This window comes from Anoplophora glabripennis, unplaced genomic scaffold (genome assembly GCF_000390285.2).
Source record: "Anoplophora glabripennis isolate ALB-LARVAE unplaced genomic scaffold, Agla_2.0 scaffold4, whole genome shotgun sequence".
In the NCBI taxonomy this organism is placed as follows: Eukaryota; Metazoa; Arthropoda; class Insecta; order Coleoptera; family Cerambycidae; genus Anoplophora; species Anoplophora glabripennis.
The window spans coordinates 2,614,220-2,629,678 of NW_019416568.1; the positions used below are offsets into that span (position 1 = coordinate 2,614,220).

The 15,459-nt window shown below is 31.5% G+C and overlaps 1 protein-coding gene across 1 annotated transcript in view; it reads left to right on the forward strand.

Annotated features, from left to right (window-relative positions):
* The first annotated feature begins 401 nt into the window (after positions 1 to 401).
* Positions 402 to 15,459, forward strand: part of LOC108917496 (soluble guanylate cyclase 88E) — an 83,873-nt gene continuing 68,815 nt past the window's right edge. Inside the window, exon 1 of the mRNA XM_018724127.2 lies at positions 402 to 630. The gene's annotated coding sequence lies outside the window, so the exon portion shown is untranslated. The remainder of the gene's footprint in view (positions 631 to 15,459) is intronic.

Genomic DNA, 15,459 nt, shown 5'->3' on the forward strand with positions numbered 1-15,459 from the left:
AGAAGTGTCCGAGTGTTCTCGAGAATAATTGGGTAATCCGGAAATTCTTCAACAGGTTACATTCGAGACCCAGGATAACTCAAATGTGAAACAGTCCGTAATGGTACAATCTACTATCTCCTCAGTCCGAAAAAGGACACCTAGGTGAATCCTTGTACATTTACTGCTTTAATATACAAACATTGTCTTGTAATACATCAGTGTACGCCTGTATTCGCACATCTGAGAAAAAAATCACCTCTGGAAGCATCGCCCCCTCATCCCATCCATGTCCCAATCCTTTTCTTTTGTTTCATGCAACAGCTATCTGTTGCTGAAAGACGCTTGCGCGACGCTGTGTTCAAAGCACTGCATACGCTTGCTGCGAATTGGGATTTTACAGTTCGCGGATGATTCCTGTCGGGCCAGGACGCTATTTCAGGAAGATGTCTGTCGCATACCACGCGGTCTTCTCTCGAGCCACATCTACCTGTCAACCAGAATAAAACATTCGCCGAGTGAAGTAACTGTTTGTCGGTATTTCGATTGTTGTTCGTTGGTGGTAGTTTTATTTATTTGTCTTTGGGTGGTTGTGGTTTCTATTCAATTTAAGAACTTTTAGGATTGTTATTCGAGATCTCTGCATAACCAGTGAGTAAGAAATTATATTAAATCCACAGATAATATATATGTTATTGCAAACTGGTATGAGTATCCATATTTTCTCTCAAGTTAAAGTCATCTTATGAAATTAAATTACTTGAAATGAAATATTTATTTATTTATTTATTTTGACACATCATTCAACAGAAAATATCCAATTACTGAATGGGTGGGAACACAATATGTAATATATAAAAAAAGAAAAATGACAGTAACAATTGATAAAACATTTCGAAGGCAAAAAAACAAAAATAAACTTAAAAGTAATAAAACTTAATAAACTATTTTACATTAAATAAAATAACAGTAGTGTAAAACAGTCATATGCTTTAGTAAAACACAATACATTATACATATACACAAGCTAAAATGAAAAATGCCCATAAAGACACAACATAAAATGAATAACACAACTTAAAGACACAACACAAATATAAAAAATAAACAAATTCTTCCCTAGTACACAAAATCTAAACTTTATCTAGTATCTCTAATTAAGAGATTTACTTGATTTAATAGCTCTGTTGTAATAATTTTTGATACACTTAGATAAAGTCAACCTTAAATGGGATAGGAATTATCATATTATATCATTCTGTAAACAATTAATCTAAATATGTTTTTTTTATCGTAAAATCCTATAATATAGGAATATTCGACTATATTAATCATTTGTTTATGTTTGTTACACGAGAATTTTGTGTATTTTAAGAACTAGTACGAAATGAATATACCTACGTGCGCTATACAATTTCACATTATTTTAAAGATAAATAGTTACAAATCAAAACAAGAGGGATAAACAGAAAAATATTTTGTAATCTGTATTGAATTTGACAACAATTAACATAGTAAGTATACTTGAAGTAAGTAATTTTACCGACTTGTATACAGTTTAAGTTTTTGGCAAGTTTGTATAAAAGCAATTATTCTTATTGACTGAAAATGTATTTTAATACATCGTTTGTTTTTAAAACGAAGTATATGTACCTCTGTGTTTAGCTTCTTTAGATTTTCACTTATAATTTAAAAAAAAACATGAATTTCATGACACATATGCAACAGAACAATTATAGTTACATATTATTTAAACATCGTATTAGTAAATTAATATAGGTACTTGCATAATACACTAACTTTGGGTTAGTAGCAGCCAAAGAATTGTTGCAAAACAGAATTCTGTATCTTACAGGTGCGTGATCTTCATTTGCTCATAATTTTCACGGCAAGTACATTAAGTTTTAACTCTTTATTAAGATGTTGAGCTGATTCAAACAAATCCTATCAAATTTTTAAAATTAATTTTTGTTTTTTTTCAACGTTCGCAAATGTCTTAGATTTTTAAATTAGATTTAATTCGATATACCTACCGCGTATAAGTAAAAAATTTTAGGACCTCTAAACAAGTAATAAATTAATGTCATAATTTGTCAACGACCGTGAAGGTTCCCAATTGACCGATAAGGTGTAACTGACCAATTAATTATGTTATAAGGCTTTAAGTAGGTACAATTTGTATGATAATGTTACGATGCCTCTCCCAAATGGACCTCCCTAAAATTAATTATATCACGACAGCTTCACAACAAAGGCGAGATTGAAATTACTGGCTGGAATGGTCTTGGAAATGTTGGTGGTCAGTGTCAAGCTGTCAGTTCAAAAAGTAAAACACAAGTTCGCAAAATGTAATTTCATTTCATGGTTTGTTATTCATTCCACTTTTATTAAAATATATCTCCATTTGTATTCTGTAGGATTAAGATCTGGAGAAACTGTTGAAAGTGAAATCAATTCAATTTGCTGTTCTTGAAGCCCACTTGATCTGCGTATATGGCTATGTCTTCTTGCAATGAAGAAGTGTTTCTAAATAACCTTATATTGCATCAGTAAGTTAGTTTTATGACAAATACCATACTGAAGTTCTGCTAACCACCCTTCCTGAGTAAAATGGGCAATAGTTTTCTTGATACGCCTTGATTTAATGGAACACAAATTTTGTATTAGCTAAAAAAGTAAAATGACACTTGTAGTGTTTAAAATAAAGGCTACTAAAAACGTACTTTGAATATTTGATTAAAGAATGTGACCCCTATTTTAAGCTTAAAACTAATAATAACTCAACATCGTTATATAATTAAAGACCAACGCTGTAAATAGTTGCCACTGTATTACTAGATTCACTCTGTCCTCTTCCACACATTGGGTTAATTAGGCAATTTATAATGAAGTGTGTGTCGTAAAAATATTCATACCTACGTTATTGTATATTACTAATAGTAAAATGACTCTTATCTACCTTATAAGTGTGACAGTTTTAGAATGGTAAACAAATTATTAGGAATGCATTACTCGTAAGATGTTTTTGTTAATTAGTTCCAATTATTAGACCTACATGTAAACAAAGATTAGTGAAAATCGACGTCATCCTAAAAGATAATTAATTAATTTCTGTGATTAAAATTAGAAAAGAAACAGTTAACAAAATGAAGAAATTAAAATCGTTTAATCTATAGAGATCTTTGTATAAAATAGAAACATTAATTACTCTTTACTTTTTTATCAGAAGGAAACTTTCTTGAAATGTGATTAATTTTAAATTATGATATTAATATAATCAATTTTAATTTTAATGATCTAGAAACAAAATTGTTTTAAAATAAAGAGACAGGAAGATAAGTATTAAACAGTATCGGAAATGTCAATTCCTTCACAGATAATTGCATGAAAAGGAAGTGAATAATTATTATGTCCCTTAAAAGGACCTAAGTACTATCAACATTTTTAATGGATCCCTTTTAAGCAAGTACTTAACATTTTTGTAGTCACTCTATTTTACACAACATGAAAAATTTTTTTCTCACAGGAAAAGAAATTTAGCAGTGCTATTATTTAAATTAAAATTGTGACTGCGTAAATGTATGGCACAAACATAGCATATACTGATTTGATAACAATTATGCTGAAACATATCCTTCCTGCAATAAATAATAAAATAGAAAATTATGGAATAAATTTAATAGAGTTCTATGACATGTCGTAAATAAAACTGTTGAAAAATTACATAATTTAACATATTAGCTAAATTTTTAATATACGGGGTGTAACCTAAGTACGTTAAAATATTTAAGTGAGGTATTCCTGAGTTAATTCTAACAAAAAAGTTTATATAAACCTTTGTCCGGAAGTGCTTCGTTTCTGAGACACATTAAAATTAAACAAATCATTATTAGATACAACAGCTGCTGAGAGTGACTACCCCCGACATTAATACAAGCTTATTCCCTTCTCACCAAAGAGTCCCATACCCGGAAAATACCAGGAATATTTCTTATCGTTTAACGTTTAAGGGACTCAGCAAATTCCATATTTGCAGAAATTTCTCGAGAACGGTGGTTTCTAGCGTAAAGTGTACCTTTTTAACTTAAAAAGGGTATAGGAATATGGTTTATTCATAAAAAATAATAAAAGTCTTCTGACAAAAAAGTTATAGCAAATTAAAATTAATAATGATAGCGTACGTAGCGCCCTTTAAGTGCTGCACAAAAATTGATTCCTAATTTAAGATTTCTCACCTCAAAACACCCACGGTTACCAAATTTTGTGCGAAAAATTTGTCTTCGTAAAAGTTATTTAAGAAAATTGAAAATAAAATTTTAATTTCAACACCCTGTATGTTAGAAACGAAGCATTTTCGGACAAAGGTTTATATAAACTTTTTTTCTTAGAATCAACTCAGGAATACACCCCACTAAAGTACTTAGGTGACACCCTGTATTTTGAAGTAATATTTAATTCAAAAGTTGAGGACGAAAAAGGAATTTTTTGTAACTTCAGTCTCTCTAGATTTTGTCAGACTCCTTCGACAGCTGTTGATTTCTTTTTTCCAATTAAATACTGAGACCAAATGGAAACTTCTTTGTGCAACATATCGAATACAGGCCAGAAGGAACTTTGCCATTGTTATCTTTTATATCATCTCTGATTTCTCATGTGAATGCAGTTACATCAATCACCCTCAAATTGATCCCCACTCTGACGATTCTAATATTTCTGGAAATAATTGTTATTAATTAGGAGTGGTAGTTATATTTTGATTTTGAAAACTATGTTCGTAGATATTATATTAAAACATCTTTGTTGATTTTTTCATTTTTTGTTTCTGTTTTGACCAATTGCTGGTTGTTTACTAGGTATTAGTATAATTCATTGCTATAAATTCCAAAAATTTTATTTCAATGAATTTAATAATTTTTTTATATTTTTTTTACGGATTCACAGTCATACAGATGCGAGTTTTCAACTATTTTTCGAACATTTTAACCCCTCGAAAAGGGTTGAAATAACCACCCCTTAAGCCATTTTTTGCCATAACTTTTATATTTCGTAAAAACTCGATATCCAAAAATACGCATTAGATAAACTGGTTCTTTTAGAAACTTTTACCTCTCTAGCAATTTTCCTTTAAAACTTTTCGTTTATTAATAAAAAAATAAAATGTATTACCTCACCTCACACCGTATACGATTGCAATTAATCAAAGAAAAACTAAGTGTGCTGCTGTCATCCCAGTTGTCACAATTAACTTTTCTGTAAGTTGTCACTGTTATCAGCTAAATACTTTTTGGGTGTAAATTAACAAGAATTATGCCAAATTTTACTAATGATGAATATGTGGACATGCTACCAATCCTAAGTGTGTACCAATCCTAAGTCTGAATACGCTTAAATATTTCCGAGGGTAGAAGTTTCCTTGAGGCATATTTTACCCAAGTCCCATCGAATTAGAATCCCAGGAGTTTGCTGTATAAGACAAACATTAGTAGTTCTAAGAATACCTCTGCGATTTCTGATTTATGCAAATTAATATTAGAATGCACGAATACAAAATTAGGCTCCACTTCATCTCCTGTTTACAAACAGAATTATATCAAGGAATTGAATTTAGGTACTGCATAAAAATATGTAGATTGTATTAATTAAAAAGATGGCAAACCTTTTACTTGTTTTTAAAAGGTAGACATTGCCATTAAATATGAAAGAGGAATTTCGTTGAAAACTCTCCGAATTTCTGCTTTTAATTCAGGAACACACTTTGGACTTTACGAATCTCCCCAGGAAAAAGTCGCATGGTGTAAGATCGCATGATCTTGATGACCAAGTCACTTCACTATTACTTGAGGTGAGTCGCCTATTAAATTTATGTCGTAACAAGTGAATAGTTTCACGTGCCGTATGGCAGGTGCACCACATGTCATCTAAATCCATACCATCCAAATACGAGGTCACGAAAAGTTCAATAGTATATCTCGATATCGTTTTCCAGTGAGCGTCACTACGTTTCCAGCCTCATTTTCAAAAAAGAGAATGTCACTCTTTGGGTATACAGAAGTCATTCTTGAATGACCAGAGGATTGTCTCTGTTCCAAATTAGACAGTTTTGCTTGTTCGGCGCAGTAAATGACCGTCTGGTTTCAATTCCTGAGTTAACTGAATCTTGAATGCAGATAAAGATCTTTTCTTAAAATCCGCTGCACTGTGCTTTTTAATTGCAGTTACCGATGGCACACTAAGGTGATGGGAGCCTGTTTCTTAAAATTTGGCAATTAATTTTTTCATTGTTGTTTCTTTCGGGAAGTTCCTTCTAACGAAAATTCGACATAATTTGTGCACAGTCTCAGTTACACACTCTCCGTACTTGTACTGAATTTTCACCAGCCCATCCGTCGTATAACGTTCCATTTTGTTTTAGCACAATTTGTTTGCCACATGTGACCCAACACAATGCTGCCAACTCTTGGGAATGAAAAATAGCGCAAAATTCAAGTCCTGCGTTGTTTTTGGGACAACCTTTATTTATGAGTCGATCAACTACATTTGGTCACTATGATGCGCACACTACATATAAAAAGTTAGAAATAAAACAAGTTAAATTGTTCCTATATTAAAATTAATTATTATTTAGGTACTATTATAACCAAATGACACTGCACTTTTATAGGAAAAGAGTTAAACCATTCGGAATAGAAATCAGTTTTTGTATGTTATACTGATATATGTGTACACCAAAGAAATGTGTGCATGGTTTTTTGACAACCAACAATGAGGTAACTTCTAGGTAACAAAGGTGTAAAAAAATCCTTAGATTTAATACCCGGATATTAAAGTTTCGTAAAAAACTTAGTATAGTTAGTTATTTAGATAAAGTAATTTGTTTTAAAACATAATTTTGGAGTAGATTCTATTTAGGGGCTTACGTCTCAGTAAATCTTGACATTTCAATAGAGGTAAGTTAGTCTAAATCACAGCATATGTAAACCAGCAATTTCACTCCGCTGTCTGCACTTTGATCTCTATTCGGACGTTTTCGGGACCTTTGGCTGGAGAAATGGCGATCAGGGCCGTAATGAGGACTTTTTACTTTTGCAGGAAAATGTATTAAATTAGATAACGATCGTGATAAATATATAATTTAAAAATACTAAAATGATTAATTTGAAGAATCAGTTATAGGTTCATAATTAATACTTCGCAATATTTTTCCAAAATTATTGTAAATAATTTCAGGACCTCTTTATGGTAATATGTTATTTGTATGATGCATTTGTTATTGTTATGTAATATTAGATTCTCAAATAAAGGCTTCTAAATCTTTCAAATAAATCCTAGAAAATTATTCATCATTTTTTTCAGCACGTTATTTACTAAATTAAAAAAGATTAATAGCAACAGGGTAATCTACACGGAGCCTTCATAAATGTTTATAAGTCACGTGGCCGCTGAACTTAGGCAACCCAACATTACTCGATTGGTACTGGCAACGAACATTCCCTAAATCTTTTACAATGAACAATGACTAACTGTTACGAATAGGCTCGAGATAATGCGGCGGCTGATTGGGTGAATAGAATCTCGTGAAAAATTACATCAATCACAGACTATGGAACAGAATGTTGTGGATTATAATCATTTATGAAGACTGTATAATTCGAAGATGAATTATACAGGAAATACGGTCGGAAATATTGGAATATAAATTAATATTGTATGAATCTCATTTCATCGCTTTCACTCATTCTGAATTTTGTCGAACTTGATTTTTGAACTACAAAATTTTTAAATACGACTCTGTCTTTTATACACTATAAAATTTGTTGGTTAGTACCGGGTCAATAACTTAGCAAATGTGAAAATTACTACATTTAAATTTTCATGATTGCCTAACCTACACACAGACATCATTTAAAACGTTGTAAGCTATTTTCGGAAGATAATATAAATTGGTCCAGACTGGGCACATTGTCTAGAATGCGTAATAATTCTTCCCATAAGGCAGCTTAAATATTCAATTTACTTTCACGGTGGTAAAAAGAAAGTAATTACCAAAGGCACAAACGGGATTACTTAAAAATGTAAATAAAATTTGATTTATCTTTCGAAGTAGTAAATAGTAAATGTTTGCTTTACTGGAAGTTTATTTTGGTACTCTTGTTTTATTTTGACTCTAGTAGCTTCCGAACGGTTTCCTTTAAATAACTGTTACGTAATATTTTCTCTGTTTATTTTTATATTGGCACAAATATTTAAAGAAAACACGGATGAAGAAAATTATAAATTAATCAAAATCTTGATCTATCATATTAGTGGGCAATGCTTTAAGTCATCTACACTTAAACATTGAATTCGAAAATAGTTTGTATTCGAATCGAACGCTTTTTGCATGCCTGTGACACAATCTATACCTGTACATACACGAGCTCTAGCTCAAAGTTTTAATGATGTTTGGAAAGTTTAACCCGATCAAGCATTAAGTGGTGTTTAATTATGTGATATTGCATTTGATATATTGGATGTTGCGGGAAAAAGGCTAAATCCAATTTTTTACATAGACATTGTAAAAAAGATTATTATTTGTGGCACTGTTGATTATAATTTATATAAAAAATAGTATCATCTACAATTTCTGTCACGTTACCAAAAATTGTGTATAAAATGTATTTAATTTTTCTGCATTTTTATTAAACATATCCACTTCCTATTTTGGTGTAGGTTTACATTCTGTTAAATAAATCCGAAAAAACCCTAAAACCTCATGGATTTTCTACGAAAATGCCTACATATAGCATTTGTTTTCACATTACAATTTTTAAAATGTTTATAAATATTCAAGAAATTGTGATACTGAAAAATTATAGCGTAATACAAATAAAAATGATTTTAAATAATGATTACATTAATTACAGTTACAAAAAAAACATAAAAATATATCAAGAAAAGCGTACAATCTTGAAGCAAAATACAAACAGTACTTAAGTGTAGCCAACGAATGAATTTGAAAATACTGGTAAAACTGATTACAACTTCTTTTGTTTCTATTTATGCCTTTACATGTCACCAATATTTTGGAGCCTTATTTGAAGTGCCAATAAATAAGACATTTTGACCTCTTTCTTTCAGTTTTTCAAGCAAATCTATTTATTGTAATTTGTTTTGTGCAATTATTCATAACCAGGATGATTATCAAGAACAACAATTAACACGTCTGCAATCTGCATATGTGATCGAACTATAAGTTTTTTCGTAAGGTCATCTAAAAGAATAAATTTATTCAACACCAGTAAATACTAAAAAAGAAATTTTGCTGAGAATAAGACAGAATCGTAATCAGATTCATTACAATCCAGAAATGTTGTTTTTCTCATTTTTTATTATCTCGTAAATGTTTATTTCTCGTCTTTGACCAACCTTTTCAGAGCTTTTGGACTTGTGAAAATTAAATAAACTAAATACACGAAACAACGGGCAAAAAAAAACATTAGTTGTTGCCGTCCGATTGAAAAACCGCTTTATATCGAAAATCGATCTCGAATTTTTTTAAAATTGGTGCCAATCCGATTCTGGATAATTTTGTAATCATGGAGGACTGGTTTTACGCCAAATCATGGACCCTTATCTGTAATAAAATTGTTGGAAAATATACAAGGTAGTTTCAGAGTTATAATCCAAAATGTAAATCTCTAAATACCCATTTAGAGCCCGATATCTCGGATAGGAAGAACATTTGGACAAAAAGTTACAGGAAATCCTAATGCATTTTTGACTTTCCCTATATAGTCCTGAGAGATTAGGAGGTATAGTCTTTCCGATCTCAATTGAAGAACCAAGAGGTTGGCAGTATGTACCAGATTCGCTCGCTGACGCAATAACTCGGCATTGAAATATTTGAAAAACTTGTTCCCATATTTATTTAGTCATACCCGTATACAAGTCTGGTCGAACTAAACGTGGAGGTGGTAGAAGTGTATACGTCTAGTTGAAGAATGCACAGGCGGGCAAATGGCGTATAACACAGCTGCACTGGGCGACTGGGCAATAAATCTCAGTTGTTGACAAGTGGTTGACAAATTGCCTAGCAGTGCAGTGCAGCAATGCGGAATTTGATGTGATTCAGGTAATTTTAATTTATAATATAGAATAGAATATGTTTATTACTCATTCATATTACAGTTGCGAAAGGGAGAAATAAGAGGGATATTTTGTTTACTAATATTACAACATGACATTTTGGAGACCTTTTGAAATGAAACAAAACGAAATTTACCATCAATATAATAGAATTGTTTGAGGACATAAATAATTAAAATATGTTGTTGGCCAAATGAACATATAATAGAAATTTTCTATACATTATATACAAATTATTATAATTTTTTAACTTTAGCAAAAAACCTTTTTAGATACGCCTAAGAAACTCATTAAATTTTATTGCTAGGGTTTTTTATACATGTTCAACTGACTTCGGAAAGACTATACTTACGGACAGCCTGTAATGACTTCTTGTCATGACAATTTAAAATTGCACAAAAATAAGTTTTATACTTACATTTTGAATGCTTTATAGTTAATTTATAGTGTGCTAATATACCCAGAAAATAAAATCTACATTTGACTGAATTAAAGTATGGTTTCATCACCATTTCACTATAATTATTGCTGTCAGGACAACTTACATACCTGCTTGTTATCCATTATGATAATACGTTCAGTCTTGGAGTTAAATTAGTTAAGGTAACCTGAACTTAATGACTTTGTTCAACCTGTGGAAGTAAATTTTCGACGCGTGGTAAACCAGATATTTAACTGACAGAAAAGTACTCAATTAAATTAGAATACTTTGGATATTTTTAGCATTAATAGGATTACAACTAATACACATGGGATTTGGGAATAATAAAGGCTTTACATTGATTTTTTGTTGGATATTCATTTCTGTATTTTCTTAATATTTAGCGTATTACAATGAAAGCATTTCTTAAGTCATTTCGCTTAATTTTTTTTTTAGGAGATCGCTAACAAGGAATACTGTATTCTTCAACTCATTTCAAATTTGCGATGATGAACAGAAAAGAGAAAGGATAAATGAAAATTAAAGTACATAGATATAATAGAAAGACAAACGTTCGAAATCATAATCTTGAATAAACGAAATATCTATTATATAAATAATTATTTGTGGAAGAAGAATTAAGTTAATTCAAGGTTATTATACAGGGTATCCCAACGAAAATTTGACCCCCCTATAATTGGAAAACCGAATAATATTTCAAAATTCGCCGAGACCCGTCGATTTTTGTTCTTGGGGGAAGCTTTTTTGACAGTCAAGCCAACTCGATATGTTCATCACCCTAATGCCTAGCAACCCCAACTTAAAAAATTCAAATGCAACTACCCCACTTGTGGCACATCATTTTAAAGCCCTTTTCATTGCGAATACAGTGACGTACCGTTTTTAGAAATCGGTTGAGATTTGACAGAATTATTGGTTACAAACGAAAAGATGACAAACCAACTTACGCGTAGTAATTTCTACACAAATGCCCACCACTAATAAGTTTTTCATCTACTACACATGACCGCATTACCTAATTGTTATTGATGTGTCTATCAGTTTACAAAAAAGTCAGAAATGAAATAAAAAAGCTGAAGCAAATAATAAATCAGATTTATTTGATGAATTGCTCAAAATGACCCCCGTTAACTTCCAAACAATAATACAGTCTGTTTTCAAATTCTGTTCGAACATTATTAAAGACATCCGCAGTTATTAATCGGCATTCTTCTACAATTCTCTGACGTAGCACTTGCAATGTTTCCGGCTGAGTGGCGTACACTCGTGATTTTAAATGACCCCACAGAAAAAAGTCCAAAGGGGACAGATCCGGAGATCTTGGTGGCCATTCGACGGGACCTCTTCTGCCAATCCAATGCCCCGGGAAATGGTCATCCAAAAATTGTCGCACAGCAGCAGCATAGTGCGGGGGCGCACCATCTTGTTGGAAGGTTATTTCATTTTCTAGTAAATTGTCGTCACTTTCTAAAATCTCTGTTATCCTAGGATCAATTGTACTTTCCAATAATTCTAGATAGGTGTTTCCATCGAGATTACCTTGGATGAAAAATGGTCCAACAAGATGGTCGCCCAAAATGCCTGCCCAAACATTCAATTTTTGAGGTGTCTGAGTATGAAATTCCCTGATTAAATGCGGATTAGTATCACTCCAATAACGACAATTGTGTCTATTCACTTCGCCATTCAACATAAATGTGCATTCGTCGGAGAAACATGTATTGTAGAGAAGATTTGGATTCAGTAGAAGTTGTTCACTAAAGTATTCGCAAAATTGGTTACGGCGATCAAAGTCATCTTCATGTAACTCTTGAACCAGCGTCATCTTAAATGGATGAAACTTGTGTTTTTTCAAAATTCGATGAACACTGGAACGGGATACGCCAGAAGCTTGAGACACAGTTGTAATCGATTGCTTATTATCCATCTGTACATGACCCAAAACTGCCACTTCAACTGCTTCATTTCGAACTGGCCCAATTACTTCACGTTTCTTGTTTAAAAGCGAACCTGTTGCAACAAATTTGTCAATCAGGTGTTTAACGTACTGGTGGTTTACATTTTTTTCAGGATGATTGGCATTAAAAATTCGTGCTGTAGCTTTAGCGCAATCGTGATTTCGATAATAAATTGCAACAATTTCTACTCTTTCCGCGATAGAATAAACCATTTCGAACACACGTTAATACTTTCAATAACGGCTGAAACTAACGATTTCTTGGTCACAAGCAAAAAACACCGACTTTTTTTGTAGTACTGATTTTTTGTTATTTTGAAAAGGTCTGAATTCCTATAAACTTAAGTATCTTCTACTAATAACTATTTTAGTATCTAGTTTTATTTGCTTCAGCTTTTTTATTTCATTTCTGACTTTTTTGTAAACTGATAGACACATCAATAACAATTAGGTAATGCGGTCATGTGTAGTAGATGAAAAACTTATTAGTGGTGGGCATTTGTGTAGAAATTACTACGCGTAAGTTGGTTTGTCATCTTTTCGTTTGTAACCAATAATTCTGTCAAATCTCAACCGATTTCTAAAAACGGTACGTCACTGTATTCGCAATGAAAAGGGCTTTAAAATGATGTGCCACAAGTGGGGTAGTTGCATTTGAAATTTTTAAGTTGGGGTTGCTAGGCATTAGGGGGATGAACATATCGAGTTGGCTTGACTGTCAAAAAAGCTCCCCCCAAGAACAAAAATCGACGGGTCTCGGCGAATTTTGAAATATTATTCGGTTTTCCAATTATAGGGGGGGTCAAATTTTCGTTGGGATACCCTGTATAGTTGGTATGCTAATAATACAGATAAATTAATTTTCTTGAATCAACGATAGCGATTTTTTTTCTCATCGTTTTCAAACACAACCTTATATCTATCTTTTTGTTTATATTTCCTTCTGTTTCAGGGCAGTATCACATTTTAAAAATATGTTATTAGGGCGGAGATTGCTTCTATTCAATTTTGTCTGCGGTACCTAAAGAGGGGAATGTACTTTTTTACAGAATTTAATCTCTTTCAGCAGTTTACGAGTAAAACGTGCTTTTTTAAACGGAATATTTGTAAAAATTATTACATTCTATAATTGTAAGTACTTATTTCGTTTTGCCGCATACATCAAAGAGAAAATTTAAAAAAATATTGGTGAAATTTTAATCTAAATTTGTGCCATGTATTGCTCAAAAAATTGACCTTCACATAAAAACGTAAGGTCCAAATTTAACCTTGTACTTACCACGTCAAATAGAAATACCTACTTTAATTGATAAATTGTGGCACTAATTTGTAGTTGGAAATATAATTTTCAGTAGTGTAAATGAAAATCGAATTAATTTCAATTCTTTATTGACTTTAATGCTTGTTTGATGAAATGACAAATAAGAAAATCTCATTTACTCCGAAATACAATGCGTGTTGTTTGTTTCATTAAATTGTCGTTCCCCAAGTAAACAATTTCGATCTCTTAGGGCCCAAACAAAATTATTCTATAGACTATAAGTCACAGCTTTCTAATATCCGCTTTACGAGATCTTCAAAACACAGATGCGTATATAATGGTTATATACTGTGAGTAGGTAACGGTGTAAGGGATATTAATCCAAAATAGAATTTAGGAAGGAACAATAAGCGTATAACGCGTTTCAAATATTCAACACCTCGGGAATTTGAGCATTTTCAGGTACAGAGTTCTCCAATACAATTTAAAAATCTTTTGTTTCCAGCGAAACAAAGAAAGTCGTTTAATATTAAGCCACCCAAATTTTGATGTAGCTATATATACCCTAAAAGCACACTGGAACTCGAATATTAAAAGAGAATCTCGAAAGGAAGTTAATTCTGGAAGTGGTCCAATAGTGAGTAAAATGGAGTTTTTATAATATGCAGATAGAAGCAAATGCAATTTGTACACCTCAATACTAATTTATATTAAAAAAAATTCTATTTATCATAACCACAGAACACAGAGCAGATGTTTCCTATTTATATATTACCTTATCATACTTTAGTGATGTTAACACAGAGATATAAATCATCAGAAATTTAGGGCTTAGCGACTACACGTTATATCGTTTCTAATTTATATCAACTAAAATTTGATTCAGAAGTTTACCCTCACGCAGCAGGTACCTAAATATAGGGTGTAACATCAGCGTTGCAAAAAGCTTTAAGAATTTCTTTCGTCAAAATAAACAAGAAACAAGAGTAACAGTTGTTCTAAAACGCTTCTAATAGCTCTACATACAATGAAAGATAAAAGCAGTCTACTGAAGTTACAAATTTCACTGTAAAAAAATCGATGTGAGTGAAGGCAATAAAGGTTCGGAGTGAATCTATTGAGTGAAATTATTGAGTACATTTTCACTGAATATTGGGCATTTTGATCATTTTACTCATTTGTGATTATATTTAAACTAAAACTGAGTACTTTTCCTCAAATATAGGTACTCCTTAAATAAATTCTTCACGCAAACTCGTATTTGATGCACTTTTTTAATAATAATAATAATAATAATGATTTATTTAACTAATCTAACAAAAAAAAAAATAAAAAAACTTCTGTTTACAAAAACATTTATCGAGCAAATATAGCTTTAACTTTCGTTTAAAAATAATTACAGACAAACAATATTTAACATCGTTTGGCAAACGATTAAAACATTTTGGACCCAAGCAGCAAGAAGCATTCAGGGCTAGTTTTAGTTTGGCAAACTTCACTCAAAGATCACCAGCATGTCTCGTGGCATAATTGTACTTATCTTTGTAACGTACAGTATAGGTTATGGTAATGTATTTATCCGATCAGTGAACTAATTGAGACCTAAATTATTATCTCTAAAACAAATCTGTTTTGAAACCATCATGACTGTTTAACAGTTTGTGACAATGATATTTTAATTAAAATTTCAAGAAA